Genomic DNA, 20,932 nt, shown 5'->3' on the forward strand with positions numbered 1-20,932 from the left:
GTGAGTCGGGACATTATCGCGGTAATTTAGGAGCCACCTCACCCAAGCTAAGCCACCATAACAATATTTCAAGCGCAGAGTAATACTGACAAGATTTATTTTGACGTGCTATGATAAACTGCCACGAAAATGAAACCCGTAAGGATGAATATATGAAAACTATGAACCCCTGTCAGAGTTGGTGGTAATTAATTTCCAAGCTATGTGTCACCTGCATGACAACTCCAGCCCAGGAATCAATCAAAGAGGCTATTTGCATTCGGTTTGACGCGATCTGATTCGCAAGTTACCCACTTCCATGTCACAGTGAATTACCTCGAAGCGTGCTAAGTTCAGCGCTGTCCAGTGAGGATCTGATGAGGGGCTTCTGCGGCCATTTTTATCAATTAGCCCCCTCATTCGTATGCGCAAGGCTGCCGTACGATTTGCCGGCAGGGCTTGGCCGCTGTCAGTCAGTGTTAATCCGTGCCCATATCGGTCGTTGATGATGCTGATGATGGTCAAAGATATGTCCCGAACTTACAGAAGGCCGCGAATTAGCATTGGAACTTAAGGTAGAATGCTCTGGCCGTTTGGACGGTGCGGATGGAATATATAGCTTTTATAACAGCGGACGGACTGTACAGTTTGGATTTGAGTAAGTTAGTATTCTCTGAGATGGCGCGCTACGGACTTAATCGACTCCTGGGCAAGGATGTGACCCTGATGGTCGACGACGGACACTGGTTTTTCATGACGGACGTCGATGATGATTGGCAGTAGCTGATGTGAATGGTGAAATCTGTTTCTGAATATGTCAAATCATCATTGACCCTGCCCTGACGTATCGTTATGCGCATCAACCAAAAAAGGCGTTTAAAAACATACCAAACCATACGCACAACATACACGAAGCAACCACCATCATGATAATTATGCACATTATTTTGATGTTATTGACTTCTGACATTTTAAATGAAAACACTTTTAACCCGTTGCAAACATGAAATATGCTCTGTGGCAGAGTTCCTAAAGGTGTCAACAGGCCATTCGATCAGGGGCAGCATCCATTCCGCATTTTCAGACGGTTTCTAATTCATCACCCTTTCATCCTTCTTATCCTTAATTTCGCTGTTTTTGCGTACAGATCTTCTCACGATAATTGTCTTAATACAATTAAATTAAATTAATTGACCAGATCGACTGTAAATCTTATTAATCTGTTTAGATGGTGCGAGATGACCTGTCTGACAGCACAATGTGAAAAGCATTATTTCCTCTCAGCTCTCGCAATCAACTGGTATAGTCCGCAGCCACTGACGACAGGAAAGAGAAGTCCTTGATTTAATTGACCTGTCAATCAAATCTATTAGGACGTGTTGGTCGGTGTCATCATGGTCTGCGTCGAGGCTGCGGCCTGTGGCTTCAGGAAGAAGATGGTAGAGATTAGGGCAGTTTACACGGGACGAAACCGATCTGGATCGATCCGGATTGGTTAAGATTGGTATGCCGAGTAAACGCGCACGAATGTGATCTGGTCTCGTCTGGTCTGCGGTTCGATGTACTTATACGTCATTACGAGACCGGCAGCACGTACCTCGCAGTAAGATAATTCTGAATCAGTTTTGGCGTTAGTTTATATCATAGTTAGATATTTCTGCACTGCTAGCGCTTGTGTTCGTGTGGCATCCGTCAGATAATCATCGCGTTGACGTACACATGCGTGGATCCCTCTGCTAAAACGCGCGTAAACCAACGTACTTGCGGGTCTAGTAATGCTAACCTCTCCGACTCACCACGGCGCTATAAACTGAGGACGAAGATGACATCTTCTCTGGTATTCTGATGAGTAGGGGTCTATAAGCATGATGAAGGAGTCGTCACATCGGCACTCCAATTCGCATCGACCATGTCCAAAAAACGAGCAGGCGATAACTCGTTTTACCTATTTTCCAACAGAAACTACTGAAAACACAAAACGTTATCAATAACGCTGATTTATGATACAATACGATGCAGCTTTCACAAATGCTGATCTGTTCTTCCTTAAAATTCGAAGCTACGATTTAATAAAACAACATTAACACTAACGTCGATTTGCAAAACCTCTTTTACCGTTCGTGTATTGGCGCGGCGAGTCAATGGATTAATCCCTGAACGATTCGTTTATTAGATTCTGGATGCCGTCATCCGATATAATTATTGTGAGTGGGACGCCTGTCAATATGTCAGCACCAATCAATCAAGCTGCTCGAACTATTGTAACGGAGTATGTCAAATAATGTACATGTAAGAGGAGCCGAAAAATGAACACTGTTCGTCTCTCCCTGGACGTACAAGACTCGGTCTTCTGGCATCAATAATTTACTTATCAGGGCAGTTGATGCCCAAGAAAAGTCAAAGAGGGGAACAGACAATGCCATTTTCGTCGACCACTCCCCCTATACATGTACAGTCCGGGCGAGGTCAGATGAAGCGGGCCCGTCTTGTTGATCATGAGGATGATGAAATGGACTGCATAGGACTCTACCTCCCCCAGAAAAACCGTGTTTTTAGCTTCAACATAGCTTTGACATGTTCCCTATCCAGGTTGTCAATCCAAATTGCGTTCAATGATTTAAGAATGAACTGTCGTGACCGCTCTGTCGTAACAAATAACTTGAAGAGATTGTGACACGAGTGTACGGTGCTATTTGAAAGCTGACCAGATCGCATCATGTCTTTCTGCAGTCACCTAATTTGCATGCTGGCAACAAAGCTATGTAATACAGTGTATTATAATATCCTGCTCTACGCACGGCCTTATTTACATGCCGATGCTTATTCTGGTCTAATACGTACGGTTTTATTCGCATCATGCCGACGCTTATACTGGTTTACTACGTACGGCCTTATTTACATGCTGACGCTTATTCAGGTCTAATATATATGTACGGCCTGATTTGCATGCTGACCACAACGCTTAGCATGCTCGATGTTCGGCCTCATGATGCTGCCTGATTTGCATGCTGACCTCGGAGCTAATTATCAACATGCTCTTTATCACTTTATTTACATGCTGACCGCAAAGCTTTTCATGCTTTATGCAGCCTAATTTGCATGCTGATCTCACACGCGACCAAACGTGTGACTACTGAGGAGCACATATTCCAGGTTAGAAAAAAAGATGACTTGAGAAGAAGAAAAAACACAGTAGTGTATATCATTACGTCGTATCTTACAAATAGGAAGCAGAGAGTTGTGATTAATGGCTCGGAGTCATCACTTTTAGATGTACTGTCTGGTGTGCCGCAAGGGTCAATTTTAGGCCCTCTTTTATTCTTATTGTACGTAAATGATATTGCTGAGGTCGTTAGTGACGGTACTGCCATGGATCTTTTTGCTGATGATTCCAAAATGTGTAGGGAGATAGAGTCTGTAACCGACTGTCTGCTACTTCAGACCGACCTTGATAAATTGTACGCTTGGAGTAAACGGTGGGGCATGACATTTAGCCCAAGCAAATGCATGGTCATGAGTGTTACTAGGAAGTTAAATCCGACACACTTCTTTTACAATATCAATGGTTTTGCATTGTCTCGGGTTGATAAATTCAAGGATCTTGGTATTGTCTTTTCTTCGGACCTGTCATGGTCATCTCATGTCAATAGTATTGCAAGCAGTGCAAGTAGAATGTGGGGTATGATCAGGCGTGTATGCGGGCGTACTGCAGACGTTAATTTGAATATCATGTTGTATAAATCACTTGTGCGTAGTCGCCTTGAATATGGTACGGTGGTATTCGACACACATGTGCGACGTGATCTTGAAACTTTAGAGCGTGTCCAGCGGAGGGTGACTCGTCACATTTTAGGCCCTGATATGCCATATGTGGAGCGTCTGCGAGCGTTGTCTCTGCTGCCCCTGTCGTACCGTCGGGAAATCAAGGATCTAGTTTTTATGCACGATTCTTATTATAATGTCCTGGATTTTAATGCACGTTTTTATATAACCCCGGCTGTAAGGGGCGACGGTTTACGACTGGCGCAGCCGAGATTCCACTCGGAGACGTTCGGTGCCTCATACTGGGTGAGGACACCGAAGCTGTGGAACAGCCTCCCGGTCCAATTACATAATTTGAAAAAAATGCATTTTAAATCGTCCCTTAATGTTTATTATTTTGACAGGTTGGATCGTTTGGATGTCGACGACATGTGCACTTTCGTCACTTTCTGCCGTTGTGCAAACTGTCGGCCCACTTAGTGCGCATGTCGCCGGCACCCCGACGACACAACCCATATTATCTGGTGCCATATAATAGGTCTCGACCTACATGGTTACCAGTGTAAGGCATGTACGTTTTATTTTGTTCATAATCCAATGTCTTGTCATGTTATATCAAATATTGTACATGTATTTTACACGAATAAATTAAATTAAATTAAAAAATCATTGTGACGGATGCTGTGAATTAGATTTTATTGAATTACCCAACAGATGTGGGCCTGTAACAATGATATCGACCTCCGTCAACAGTTTCAGTCAGTCGCCCCAGGCAATCCTTCGAGCCATGTCAATCACTGCCGCTGTCTAGGCGTCAAGGACAGCTGGCGTCTGTGACTGAGCCAGTGGTTGATTTCTTTGGTGGTTAGAGAGAGGGCTGTCTCTGCTGACGTGAATTTAAACCCTTGTTTGAGGTGAGTAACTCGTAACAGAATGATACCAAGGCTTCTGTGTCCCGAAACCTTCATCAAAACGTCATCTTCGGTAGCCTCCTCGGGCAATCCTTGGGGCCAAGAGTGTCAATCATTACCACGTTTAGGCGCCAAAGACATCTGGGATCGCGACCCTAATAAAAACTCAGGCTGGCCCTTCGCTGGTTGGAGAAAATCATGCCTTGCGACAGTTCCATTAATGATTAGTAGTATCATAAAGGAATAAACAACAGTAACAATTTCATAATCACATTGAACAAGACAGAAAGGGAAGCCTATAGAACACTTTATTTGTTAACATTGTTGACCCTCTTTTTTATATTTTTATCGGTCCTCTTCATTCAAAAAGCAACACGGACTTCGTGTCGTATCCAAGATGGCCGCCCAAACTAAAATGGCTGCCGAAGATTTTCTACAAAACAAGTTTTGTTGGGTTTTAGTGATAAAGAAAAAAATGCAACTCGTCACACAGTGATAAATGGTGCACCAATTCCACTGACGAATCGCACATAACACTTTGAATGAAATATTTAAACCAGTTATGTATATTACGGTGATAAAATGAAAATTGATTATACATGTATATGGTACATGTACACATATAAGTCATCATGATATTGCAAATCATAAAAATTTAAATAAGCCTTCTTCGTCTCGGTATGATTAATAGATCATCATTCTTCATCATAACTGGCGTGCAAAGTGTCGTATTGGGCAACCAAAAGTTTGATCTGTTTTGCTGAAAACCCATATGGACTGCGCCCCTCCCCCACACACACACCAACACCACCACCACCACCACCACTCACTCCCAAAATTAAATAGTAAAAATAACTATTTGATAGTAATTTTTCACTACTCCATTAGTTCTTATTGCACCGACTGTGAAATGAGTTGTTCGAACTATCAAAACACATGTAGTAACTCTTAACCATTTTGTAGTTTTTTACTACTATTTTTAGTTGGAACAACTAATATGGTAAGTTTTTACTAATTTCACAGTTAGTGCAATAGCAGCTACCAAATAAGTTGTTTTTACTAATAGATTTCAAGAGTGCAATCGGAGGCCTTAAAACGTTTTTCAACAAGTACTTTTTACACCCTATAATCTTTGTATAATCTTGTACTGCGTTGATTGATATTGAAGAGATCCAAGGCTTATTCATCGAATCTTCTTCAGAATCTCATCACCTCTCGCGAAATCTCCCGTGACAACTGTGGAATGACGACCTTGTGAAACTCATACTAACATGTCATCAGGAATTATGACATGATTACGTATGATGGAGGTAGTTCGTAATTGGGTATTTTCTGTGTCATTTCTGAAAAATATTAATGCATCATTCAGTGAAATATCAATTAAGATTGCAAGAGTATCTGTGTTGGGCTTTTGAAGATTGATGTGAAATCGTTCATGGTAAAGTTTGACTACCGCAGATTTGTTACTACGGTAATATTACTTGAGCTTTTCTGTCCCAATGGTGCAATCATATGAGCATATTCCTTCCCATTTAGTGCTTACTTTATGAACCTATTCCTTCCCATCAATGTTGCATTCTTTTATCTTGCATCAACTTATTCCTTCCCATCAATGGTGCTTTTTTTTTACATGAACTTATTCCTTCCCATCTTACATCAACCCATTCCTTCCCATCAATGGTGCATTCCTTTTTTTCTTACATGAACTTAATCCTTCCCATCAATGGTGCATTTTTTTTTACATGAACTTATTCCTTCCCAACTTACATCAATCCATTCCTTCCAATCAATGGTGCATTCCTTTTTTTCTCACGTGGACTTATTCCTTCCCATCAATGGTGCATCCTTATTTTCTTACATGGACTTATTCCTTTCCACTGAAAATTTCATGGTTGAGACTTACAGACTTACATTACAATGAACTAATTCCTTCCCATCAATGGTGCATTATTTTTTCTTAAATGAACCTATTCCTTCCCATCAATGGTGCATTCTTTTTTCTTACATGAACTTATGCCTTTCTATCAAATAGTGCGAACTTCTTTCATACATGAACTTATTCCTCCCAATGCCATCAATGGTGCATTCTTTTTTCTAACATGAACTTATTCCTTTCTATCAAAGAGTGCATTCTTTTTTCTTACATAAACTTATTCCGTTCTATCAAAGAGTGCATTCTTTCTTCTTACATGAACTTATTCCTTTCTATCAAAGAGCGCATTCTTTCTTCTAACATGAATTATTCCTTTCTATATATCAAAGAGTGCAATCTTCTTTCTTACATGAACTTATTCTTCCCCATGCCATCAATGGTGCATTCTTTTTTCTTACATGAACCTATTCCTTTCTGTCAAATAGTGCAATCTTCTTTCTTACATGAACTTATTTCTCCCCATGCCATCAATGGTGCATTCTTTTTTCGTAAATATACTTATTCCTCCCCACAAATGGTGCATTCTTTTTTCTTACTCGAACTCATTCTTTCCCATCAATATTCCATTAATCTTTTAATCAAACACTGATAACCCTATATTTGTAGTTCGGGCTTCTCTATCTCAGCCCAATATCGTTCACTTTGAAACCTTTCTATTCAAGTCAAAGTTCATTAGTAAGCTAATAAGAAGACACAAATACTCGAAATGATAGGTTAAAGCGTAGTGCAAGGCGACAAAACGTGCCCAGGTGTAAAAGAAATGCAAGTCCCCCGGAATCAAAGTCCGGTCCTTTTGTTAAAGTGAATAGAGTCGCCGAGTTCCTTTGTTGAAGATTATGTAGCTAACCCTGACCAAACCATAAACCACATTCGTTGACAATACACAACTATTGTATGGGGTCCTGCATTCGAAGGACGTCCATTCCTGTTACACCAGGTCAAAGCCCTAAAGGCCGGAGATTGAATGCTGAACATATTTTCATGATTTTCATCAGCGGAAATTACGTAGTCCGCCAAAGTAAAAGGCATGAAAATTTTATTTTTTTTTAGAATTTCGCAAGGCGCAATATTTTGTGATGACAGTAGTAGGACTAATACCACCATCTACATGTAACAAAGTTACGAAATAAAAATCCAACGAGATGAAAACAGCATTTCTCAACTTGATGGATGGTTACTGGTGATGGAGGCTGAGTATCAAAATGACTTAAAGAATCCTCATCAGTCATATCCAAAGGTTTAAATATGAAAAGCATAGTCAAAACGGCTTAGAGGCCATCTTACAGAAATCTGGTCGCATTAGTCATAATTATCGACAGATAGACAGGTTCCTTGCATCGAAAGAAGCTGGTGTCGTTATTCTTTACGCATATTTGACAGGTTGAACCCAAAGTCGTGTAATTATATCATGCCAGTTTCAGGGCCATTTCCCACACTAAACTCCTGGGTCCGCTTAGGTGAACATGTATCCGGTTGTAATCATAGGCCTGCCTAAATTTCACATGTCGTGTCCAAAACTGCCTCCCAACACTGTCCAAAACCGTAGTTAGAACTCAGCATTAGTGTGATACTACCGGTGGCGGCGCATGGTGGCAGGCAGGGTAATTATCCTCCTGGCCAGGTAAATACCACGCCCAAGTTGTCCCTTTAAAACTTTTTACGACAAATGTCTAACGTGTTATTTGACATTATGAGCAGGAAGCACAGGCGCATGAATATCCAGCCCAATTGACGGCACTATACACTCTTTAAACAACACTATTTTTGTTGAGTTGTGCCAGCTGGACACGGGAGTTTTGGTCTTCATGTGCAGTTTGTCATGTGCCTGTGACTGAGTCGACTGACCTGCAACAGAACGGGTGTTAGATCACGGCGGTGTGAGAACAGGTTAGCCTGTCACGGCGATATGAGAACAGGGCAGGTCACGGCGATGTAAGAACAGGTTAGGTCACGGCGGTGTGAGAACAGGGTAGGTCACGGCGATGTCAGAACAGGTTAGTTCACGGTGGTGTGAGAACAGGTCAGGTCATGGCGCTGTGAGAACAGGGTAGGTCACGGCCGTGTGAGAACAGGTTAGGTCACGGCGGTGTGAGAACAGGGTAGGTCACGGCCGTGTGAGAACAGGTCAGGTCATGGCGCTGTGAGAACAGGGTAGGTCACGGTTGTATGAGAACAGGTTAGATCACGGCGGTGTGAGAACAGGTTAGGTCACGGCGATGTGAAAATAGGTTAGGTCACGGTGGTGCGAGAACAGATTAGCTCACGGCGATGTGAGAACAGTATTGATATTCATGATGGTCGATCCTTTACCAATCTTGCCACTGATCATTCAGATACTTGATAGTAAAGGGAGATGAGGAAGACGCTTCAGCCCAAACTCACTTTTAATAATCAGCAAGAAACTAATGCACTCCAATTGCTATTTCTTTTGTCTCAAGCAAAGATTGCCTAATCCCACATACAAAAGCCGTATAAAAATTTTATTTCATTTTTGACAGATGACGCTGCTGGGATTACGAATGCTGGTATGTCTACCCGAGATGCGGTCATTAGGCAGTCGGCCGATCCATCGTGTGGATGTTGTATCCTAGATGATAAAATACATCACAGGTCTATCCATCATGACCGCTGGATCATAACTGGGCATAAATCATTCACGTCAGATGAGGAGATCACATCCAAACTTGGCCGTCATTTATCAAAGTGACATTTGACTAAGAACCCTGTCTCTGAAATGGAGAACGAGGAATTTATACGCTTGAAAGATGATCCAATAATTCACGACCTCTGCCGCCATCTTGGATTTTGCTGCATGACCTTGGATTTTATAAATCACTTTTGCACCTTGACCCTACTTTCGGTTTGACCTTCGACCTTGGTACTAGGTTGATCAAAGTTCCTAAAGATCATGTTCCCGTTGAAGATGCCCCCACACCCACCCATTTGACATTTTAATGTTACACGAAGTAAGCTGCCAAGCTTGACTGACATTTATAGATGGTACCCGGTCAGGTCACCAGATGGATAGACGAGCTGCCATCTGTAAATACATGTGGTATCACTCTCTAGGACATTTGCACACAACCATGATGCGGATTTCAGCAGAACTAAAACATGCCACCCAACCCAATATCCTCGCCTCGATATACCCTCGCACCCTCAATCAAAAGTACATTATCAAATCATATATCTCAAAAGAAACCAAGCTTGACGAAAATCAAACCACGTGACCAGACACATCAATCAATAATTAGAAAATCTAATTAACCTACATTAGAATGCGAGTTTGGTGTTGTGATTAATAGGCTCTCGTAGCGGTTGGGGCCCCGGGACCCCAGGACATTTGCATCACACGCCATATGTGGCGGCCAAGATAAAATTCTATTGACAAGTACTAATCACCAATTGTTCTAAGATCAACGCTATCAATTAAAAAGATTAAAATTTGTTCTGACAGGTTTTGGAATATTGACAGCCAGTGGTTTGAATATTAAACTAGGCACTTTCAAAATGGGCAGTAGGCCTACGACACTTCCTGTGCACTTTTTTGCCACACCAATTTCCGCTGATATAAAATGTAACTTCATAAGATGAAAATAACATTTGTTGGTATTTGATTACATAATTGCATTCATTTGTGAAAATGTGTCTCTTCTTCAGCAAGATTTTCGGGCAGGGGTATGTCTAGCAACGTCACTGAGTTAGGTACCGGGAGTCGTTTGGCCTATCCAAAAACCTATCGCATTGGGACTGGCATTTAAGGTGATCTTGGGCTCCTGATGGGCATCAGTCGTGAAAGGCAAAAACAATCCAGATCGGACACTTCCGGTGTGAACGAAAAGGCTGTCCGCAGGAGGAAGTGTCCGGACAGGCGTTATCTAACTTCCACTTCCTATAATTGCACCATTGGACATGGCAGACGACCACAAACTCCTGGCCAGAGAACTAATAAACATGTCAGAACGAGTCACTCGTCTGAATCTGTTGCGGTCACATCATCTGCCAGTCACAGTCGGAAATATGCATGTCAGAACCAGGGCTGTCTTATTTCCTTCACGTATGTCCCCGGGCGGGACTGAACCACGATATGTCTACGTGGATGACACCGCGGACAGGTACCGGTAACGTCGTACTGGCCAAGGGTCAAGGCAGAGCCAAAATCAGTCAATCTACAAGTAATCCTCAATGTGTGCAGCTTCTAGTCATGATCTAATTGAGAAAAAGCAATCCGGAGTTATCGTTAGTTTCGTGATGCTGGCCACTGCGCCATCAACTTCAAAATGGCATAATCAGTGATGCTGACCACTGCACTACCAATTACACCAGAATGGCAGAATCAGTGATGTTGACCACTGCGCTACCAATTACACCACAGGGCAGAATCAGTGATGCTGACCACTGCGCTACCAATTACACCAGAATGGCAGAACCAGTGATGCTGACCACTGCGCTACCAATTACACCACAATGGCAGAATCAGTGATGCTGACCACTGCGCTACCAATTACACCGCAATGGCAGATTCTGTGATGCTGACCTTTGCGCGCGGCTACCAACACCAAAATGGTAGAATCAGTCATGCTGGTAACTGCGCCACCACTACCAAAGTTGCAGAATCAGGGATGCTGGCCGTACCAACAACAACAAAATGGTCGAATCAATCAATCAATTAATAAACAATGTCTTATAGAGCGCCAAACTCCAGGTAAACCTGCTCAAGGCGCTACCTCCCCACCAAGAAATGCTTCCTCGAACAGCCAGGATTTTAGGAGTCGTTTAAAAGCAAGCAGCGCGTCCGTGAATCAGTGATGTAGTCACTGCATGTGCCCCCATTACCAAAGTTGCAGTATCAGGGATGCTGACCGTACCAACAACAACAAAATGGTCGAATCAGTGATGCAGTTGCAGTCACTGCATGTGCCCCCATTACTAAAGTTGCAGAATCAGGGATGCTGACCGTACCAACAATAACAAAATGGTCTAATCAGTGATGTAGTCACTGCATGTGCCACCATTACCAAAGTTGCAGTATCAGGGATAATGACCGTACCAACAACAACAAAATGGTCGAATCAGTGATGCTGTCACTGCAGGTGCCACCATTATCAAAGTTGCAGCATCAGGGATGCTGACCGTACCAAGAGCAAAGTGGTAAGTAGTAAGGCATGTTGTTTATGGTCCCGATTGAGGAAGATTCGCAAAGAGGATTCATCTAAAAAATAGATTCTAGGCGGGAAATTCAAAAAATAGTTCCCAAATGGATAAAAGAGGGCGCTTTGTTCAGCGCAGCGGGAAATTCAAATTTTGAAGTGACAACAGGCCATAATACTACAAGCTTGCATCGGTACGATTGATCTCTTTTTAAAGATTTGGGGTGGATTTTAGAAAGGCCTTTTTTGGTCCTTTGCAGAACCTTTTTTGTTTGGAAGGGTAGCTCTTCACAGGAACTTTGGAAGATGGTCTTGGTGAAGCAGATACCAGGTTCTCTCATCGGCCGTTTCGAACAATCGACTTCTGCATGTCTGTAGCAGGAACCAAGCATCGGGAGTAACCTCTAACATGGTGACGTTGAAGCTGTCTCTTCGCACCTGACATAGGCCTACTCGATCATGCTTCCATCCATTGTGTAGAAGATTTGCTGGTAGAATTATTACCCCCATGCAGGTGTTCATTTCTGGTTGGTAGTTCTTGTGTATAAAGTTGGCCGACTCAATGACGCTCTTAGGTAGATCAAACATTGGTTTTGGGTAGAGGTCTTCATCCTGGAGCTTCCAATACTTGGTAGGGTCCAATTCTTCTAGATGTGTGTAACCACTGTCGATGATGTAGCGCTTAGAGTGTTAGACCGTGGTTCGGCTGGTCACGGGTTCGACTCCTGGTGAATCTGCCACATTTTTTTCTCTTTTTTTCTTCATTATCTTGTTAGCTATTCATTCAAGTTCATGGCAGACGGCGTGAGCCTTTACAAAATCACCAACTACAATAAAGATCCCACCAAAACAGAATGTAGGCTAAATGGCAGAATGGATTCCAAGAGAATCGACTCGAACTTAAGAACAAATCCGCCATGTCGCTGACATCATTGGCGCAAAAAACTATTTCTTTTGACCCTGTTGACCTCAATTCTAAAAACTTTTTCAAAAAGGCCATTCAAACGTAAAATCAACTGCAAGCATTATCTTTTATATCACCGAGGTATATAAATACGATATAGTGTGAAAAATCTGTACAACTATCGAAATATAACATTACTTGGAACTATTTCGGTCAATCACTCTGCACCTGCGCGAACTAATCACAATTGCGGCGCGTTTTCAATATGGCGACGACTTGAATGGTATTCGAGGGATGTCATCTAGTCATGCATCACCTGGCTCGTTGATAACTGGCAAATAAAATCTCCAGGTCAACATGAAAGCCTTTCTGGTATAGCGCTTAGAGTGTTGGACCATGGTTCGGCTGGTCACGGGTTCGACTCCCGGTGAATCTGACACATTTTTTCTTTTTTTCCCTTTATTATCTTGTTACATGTATCTATTCATTCATGTTCATGTTATTATTTTCAATATCATCATTGTCATTATTATATCTTGAAGAAAACCACCGAAACAAACAATTTTAAACTGCAGCACGCTCTGATTCCGTGCGTTCGAGTACTTCCGAGGATGATTCGTATCAGCAGCAAGATTTCTCGAGGCTACATTGGGGTGGAAAAGTATTTCTCTCAGACTGTGACTTCTCCAATCAGAATTAGCTAAAGGGCATCCTGAGATCCAGGCTTTTCATACGCTCCTTCGTCATATCGAGAGGGGGAGTAGATTGAAAACCACTGCTGCCAAGATGTTTAAAGGGGATCGCCGTTCGTTCACATGATGTCATCTGGTCATGCATCACCTGACCCGTTGATAACAGGCAAATAAAATCCTTACGTGAACATGAAAGCCTTGACGGTTGCATCGCATTATGGACATCATCGACAGTGGTTATACACATCTAGAAGAATTGGACCCGACCAAGTATTTGAAGCTCCAGGATGAAGACCACTACCCAAAACCAATCTTTGATCTACCCAAGAGCGTCATTGAGTCGGCTAAGTTTGTACACAAGAACCACCAACCAGAAATGAACATCTGCATGGGGTAATAATTCTACCAGCAAATCTTCTACACAATGGATGGAAGCATGATCGAGTAGGCCTATGTCAGGTGCGAAGAGACAGCTTCAACATCACCATGTTAGAGGTTACTCCCGATGCTTGGTTCCTGCAACAGACATGCAGAAGTCGATTCTTCGAAACGGCCGAGAACCTGGTATCAGCTTCACCAAGACCATCTTCCAAAGTTCCTGTGAAGAGCTACCCTTCCAAACAAAAAAAGGTCCTGATAGGGACCAAAAAAGGCCTTTCTAAAGGCCACCCGATGCAAGCTTGTATAGTATTATGGCCTGTTGTCACTTCAAAATTTGAATTTCCCGCTGCGCTGATTGAAGCGCCCTCTTTTAACCATTTGAAAAATATTTCTCAACAAATTTCCCACTGATCAAAGCGCCCTCTTTTATCCATTTGAGAACAATTTTTTGATTTCCCGCCTGGAATCTATTTTTAGACGAATCATCGCGAATCCTCCTCAATCGGGACCATAAACAACATGCATTATTACTGTGTTAGAATCAGTGATGCTGTCACTGCATGCGCCACCATTAGCAAAGTTGCAGAATCAGGGATGCTGGTCGTACCAACACTAACAAAATAGCAGATTCAGTGATGCTGACCGTATACCAACAACATAATGGCAGAATCCGTGATGCTGGTCACAGCATGCGCCACCATTACCAGAATGATGGAGTGAGTGATGCAGACTGCTGCCCCACAGAAACAAAAAATAAAAGAATCAGTCATGCTATATAGGCTGATCACACAGCGCCAAGGCAGAATCCAGAAGTTTCAAGTTCTCCGACACCTTTACAATGCCTCATTTGGCCCTGATGTGTTGATTTCCATGACAACCACGACAACATGACAAATACCTCAATCAGAAATGTCATATCTTCGGTGCATTGTTCACCGGCCAAATGTCTCCTGAACTCGATCGCTCGGTCTTCATTAGGCTCTTGAGGATGATCATTAGGTATTAGCCACTGCGGGGAAGACGGACACATCTAATGGCGCTCATCCATCAAAATGCTCCTCACTCCATCATACTAATGTACAATCTCTTCATCATGCGAATGGAAAGACAATTACATTCTTGGACAGGCTGTAGGATGTTTCTCGCCATTTTGGTATTGGTGGCGCAATACAGACAGAATAAAAACACCCGGTAAAAACATCTAGATGATTGGTCTATAGGTTAGCCCATTTGACGAAAAAATGGGACTGCATGCAAACGATCCTAAAAAGCCTTGGGAAAGTATTTTACTTCAAGTATATAGCTCTTTCTTGTCATGATTTGTCCCCCGATTCTGGATATTTTAAGGTTGTATTTTCATATACATTTTGAAATTTCATCGACCTTATATTTTGTTCAATATCTCTTACATCCCACTTTATACGAAGGTCATCAGATTCAGTAGACATTTTTGGCCTGGCTGATCAGGATAAGACACCAGAACGAGGAAGCAAGTTTTCGAAGCGCGCGCGCTCTGGTGAAAGCAACCAATACATATCCTATGCCCCATATAGTTTTAGGCGGGGCCATCCACAGTCGTAAAAAATAACGATTTAATTGTTAATAGTGCTTAAATAGTAGATTTTTCTCTACCAGACTTTGCTACATAGTTTATAAATTTGTTGACTCTTCACGGAGAAGTTGTCAGATAGCGGTGTAGAAGTTTAAAATGTCCCAGGATAGAATGCCCGGGAAACAAAGGATTCTATTATGCGCTTCAATCTCTGAGCTATTGACGGCCAGGGTCTCTATTGAACCATATTGCAGAATACAATAGGGCCGGACACTTTTTCCAGGGGGGCATTTGTTACTGTTACACCGGCACAACTTTTTGATCTCGAAGGATCAAACATCAGTACGTATACATGGAGGCCGGGAGCGCATTTTGAATATTCAATAGCGCGACAATGGTGGAAATAACCAATAGGATGAGCTACCCAAAGTAAGCTACGTGCACTCGTATCTCTGCTGCATCATCGAGTGACGCTGCACGGAGATTGTCGGTACAACTTTTTGGCCGGGCCCCTGAAGATCAAACACCAGAACGGGAGGCTATACACCTTTCCAGAAATGGGGCGCTGAGTGTCCGTAATAGTGATGTCATAAGGGGAAACTAGGCCTTATGGTGGAGGGACAAAGGCGATAGTCATGGTTGACCAACACACTTGAATGCCTTTAATGACGGACAAGGGGGAAAAGGTTAGTTCCAATGCAAGCCACCAATTTCGGGAAGCATGTATAGCGGTAGTCAATATATACAGCGCGGTAATGGTGAAAATAACCAATAAGCGGAGCCTACGAAAATCGCCAAAAAAGCGATGCATCCTCGTATCGTATCTGCTGCATCAGCCAAAGTTCATAAATTGATTGACGCTGCACGGAGGTTGTCAGATAGCGGAGGATCAAACACCAGAACGGGAGCGTATTTTCAATATTCAACAACGCGGCGATGGTGATGGGAAGCAGACGGGGGTTTTTGTTGTCGGAGTCATCCATCAATCACGAGATGATGGATGATCATGATGGTTTGATTACACATCAGGAGTTTGGTAGTTATCAATCAGATAACCACATGATGCCAAGCTGCCTCACAGCGGTTACGTGATGCTTTACTTTGACCTTTGCTTTTGGTATGTCATAATGTCGGCCAATTTATCGGGTGATTCATAAAAACTTCATGAGACGTGATGACACGTGCTTCTCATCTAAGTTTTGTTCGAGTATAGGGACCAATAATTTGTATTAATTTCTGAGCGGTCACGAGGCTTAATCATTCTCTTGAGCTGTAGTTTCGATCCGAGTTGCAATCTGTCAGGGCTACATTTTTGTACCTACAGACGATCAGATTTCCCTCTGTCAACGAATCACCAAATCACTAGATTTTCGTTTACCCTATATAGCATATGCTATATAGTTGAAGTCCGTCAACTTCGATCGAATCGACTGTTCATTTCCAATAATAAGGTACCCTATAATATGTAGTTGCAGTACGTTTACGTGAGTATTTAAAAGAAACCACGAAACATTCCAAATCCTCATGTTCTTTCAGGTATTTGCAATCCGTCAACGAACTACCAAGTCATTTTACTTGAAGTAGTACAATTGGAATCAGTCAACGTACTACCAAGTCATTTCCCTTGAAGTAGTAGATTTGGAATTCGTCAACGTACTACCAAGTCATTTCACTTGAAGTAGTACAATTGGAATCCGTCAACGAACTACCAAGTCATTTCCCTTGGAGTAGTACAGTTGGAATCCGTCAATGAACTACCAAGTCATTTCCCTTGAAGTAGTACAGTAGGAATCCTTCAACGAACTACCAAGTCATTTCCCTTGATGTTCATGTTGTTGCAATCTTCAACGAACTACCAAGTCATTTCCCTTGAAGTAGTACAATTGGAATCCGTCAACGTACTACCAAGTCATTTCCCTTGAAGTAGTACAATTGGAATCCGTCAACGAACTACCAAGTCATTTCCCTTGAAGTAGTACAATTGGAATCAGTCAACGAACTACCAAGTCATTTCCCTTGAAGAAGTACAGTTGGAATCCGTCAACGAACTACCAAGTCATTTCCCTTGAAGTAGTACAGTTGGAATCCGTCAACGAACTACCAAGTCATTTCCCTTGATGTTCATGTTGTTGCAATCGTCAACGAACTACCAAGTCATTTCCCTGAGTTGCAATCCATCAACGAACTACCGAAAATTTCCATTGATCGAAAGGTATAATGCCTTTGAATACAAAGACTCTGAATTTACCTACCAACAGGAAGTGTTTACTTTGTAATAGCCTAATCTGTCTCGGTTAACGGGCTATGATGAGTTTTATCATGGCACGATCCACAACCGTCAGCCCGACATGCCTGAGATCCAAGGCCACGTTGCCTCGTTTGTCAAACCATCAATCACCGATCTGTTGACCTGACAAACATAGCAGCATAATAAATCATGGCCGACCCGGATCAAGACAAGCTGTTGCAGGGTACGGCAGGAGCTTGGTGGAGGGGCCATAAGGGTGCCTCCCATCAGATTAGGAGTGATCCGGAGTTCGTGACTTGAATCCTAAGTCCATATGGCGACACCATCGGAATGCGTGTGAACTATCTGTACTAGTTTCCTTCAAAAGACTACACACGGCCCGACGACAAAGCCACGCTGGGTATTAATCAGCAGATTCAGAACTATAATTATTACCTTGGAACTCTTGTGGCGGAGCAGACAAGATCCGCTGAGATATATCAAAGCGGAGAACAAACATGCAGAAAGCTGTTTAACAATACCAACTGTGAAAGCTTTTTATGAATTATAGGACTAGTAACCATGGGTACATCAGAATATGTTCGAATACGCAGACTCCTATGCAGTTCATTTCGTCGTCCTGTCGCCTTTCTTCCCGGCGACCGTCCTGAGGTACAGGTTTTTGATGTCTGGTCGAGAGGTGGAGTATATTGAAAATCGCTGGTTATGTCAGGATGCCTGGCGATAGGACGGGGCCGGTCCACCATGCGTCCGGAGTGTCCATGGAGAATTGGCCAAATAATGCAGTAGGTGGCAGAAATGAATATTGAGAGGCATTTGTAACCCCCGCCGGTTGTATTACCTCAAAAAACGTTCACATAAAGATACTGAGAGTTGTTCGTCTAAACCGGTCTTGAGGCAAGTGGGTGTCACAACAGCTGTCCAAATGTCTACTCGGGGACATTTGGGGCATGTCAGTTTGCCCACCCTACTCAAGGGAAGCCTGGAGACACGAATCATAGGTTTGCCCAAACTCTCGAGAGACACCATGGACTGAAGCCTGGAGACATGAATCTTGGGATTGCCCAAACTCTCAAGAGACACTATGGACTGAAGCCTGGAGACACGAATCATAGGTTTGCCCAAACTCTCGAGAGACACCATGGACTGAAGCCTGGAGACATGAATCTTGGGATTGCCCAAACTCTCAAGAGACACTATGGACTGAAGCCTTGAGACAAGAATCTTGGGTTTGCCCACCCTACCACAGAGACAACATGGACTGAAGCCTAGAGACAAGAATCTTGGGTTTGCCCACCCTACTACAGAGACAACATGGACTGAAGCCTAGAGACAAGAATCTTTGGTTTGCCCACCCTACTACAGAGACAACATGGACTGAAGCCTAGAGACACGAACCTTGGGATTGCCCACCCTACTACAGAGACAACATGGACTGAAGCCTAGAGACACGAATCTTGGGATTGCCCACCCTACTACAGAGACAACATGGACTGAAGCCTGGAGACACGAATCTTGGGTTTGACCAACCTCCTCCAGAGACAGCATGGACTCGAGCCTGGAGACACGTCATGGGCTTGTCCAACCTACTCCAGAGGCAGCATGGACTCGAGCATGGAGACACGTCATGGGCTTGTCCAACCTCCTCAAGAAACAGCATTGATTCGAGCCTGGAAACACGAATCTTGGGCTTGACCAACCTCCTCCAGAGACAGCAAGGACTCGAGCCTGGAGACACGTCATGGGCTTGTCCAACCTCCTCAAGAAACAGCATTGATTCGAGCCTGGAAAAACGAATCTTGGGCTTGACCAACCTCCTCCAGAGACAGCAAGGACTCGAGCCTGGAGACACGTCATGGGCTTGTCCAACCTCCTCAAGAGACAGCATTGATTCGAGCCTGGAAACACGAATCTTGGGCGTGACCAACCTCCTCCAGAGACAGCAAGGACTCGAGCCTGGAGACACGTCATGGGCTTGACCAACCTCCTCAAGAGACAGCATTGATTCGAGCCTGGAAACACGAATCTTGGGCTTGTCCAACCTCCTCAAGAGACAGCATTGATTCGAGCCTGGAAACACGAATCTTGGGCTTGACCAACCTCCTCCAGAAACAGCAAGGACTCGAGCCTGGAGACACGTCATGGGCTTGACCAACCTCCTCAAGAGACAGCATTGATTCGAGCCTGGAAACACGAATCTTGGGCTTGACCAACCTCCTCCAGAGACAGCATGGACTCGAGCCTGGAGACACGAATCTTGGGCTTGACCAACATCCTCCAGAGACAGCATGGACTCGAGCCTGGAGACACGAATCTTGAGCTTGACCAATCCGCTGCAGAGACAGCATGGACTCGAGCCTGGAGACACGAATCTTGAGCTTGACCAATCCGCTGCAGAGACAGCATGGACTCGAGCCTGGAGACACGAATCTTGAGCTTGACCAATCCGCTGCAGAGACAGCATGGACTCGAGCCTGGAGACACGAATCTTGGGCTTGACCAACATCCTCCAGAGACAGCATGGACTCGAGCCTGGAGACACGAATCTTGAGCTTGACCAATCCGCTGCAGAGACAGCATGGACTCGAGCCTGGAGACACGAATCTTGAGCTTGACCAATCCGCTGCAGAGACAGCATGGACTCGAGCCTGGAGACACGAATCTTGGGCTTGACCAATCCGCTGCAGAGACAGCATGGACTCGAGCCTGGAGACACGAATCTTGAGCTTGACCAATCCGCTGCAGAGACAGCATGGACTCGAGCCTGGAGACACGAATCTTGAGCTTGACCAATCCGCTGCAGAGACAGCATGGACTCGAGCCTGGAGACACGAATCTTGAGCTTGACCAATCCGCTGCAGAGACAGCATGGACTCGAGCCTGGAGATGCGAATCTTGGGCTTGTCCAACCTACACTCCAAAGACGGCAAGGACTCAAGCATGGAGACACGAATCTTGGGCTTGACCAACTTCCTCCAGAGACAGCATGGACTTAAGTCTCTATTCTCACAATACACAGGGGTATTTCAAGTCACAATCAGACAAACCTTGAGCAATCAAACTGCAAATCCGCACTGCGAGCGTTACTCAAGGAGCAACCACACAGAAATATTGCAGGAATAAGTGCCCTAAGGAATTGATGCAAGTGAAAAATATTATGTTTCGTTTTTTTATTAATGACCAACTATTTACATGAAATATGCACATTTTGTGTTTGGTTGAGTGGATTTCCGGTCCAAATAACAAGGAGAGGAGATCGTCACCACATTGACAGAAATCTGACAACATTTTCCAGACTTTGCATCCAGTTATGCATGCACCGAATTGATAGGTAACCAAGGGAACCGAGACGTAAACAAGGTATACTCATTCATGCGCATGAGAAACCAGATGCAAAATCTGTTTCGAAATTATGCCAAC

The sequence above is a fragment of the Lineus longissimus genome, chromosome 11 (assembly GCF_910592395.1).
Source record: "Lineus longissimus chromosome 11, tnLinLong1.2, whole genome shotgun sequence".
NCBI classification, from domain to species: Eukaryota; Metazoa; Nemertea; class Pilidiophora; order Heteronemertea; family Lineidae; genus Lineus; species Lineus longissimus.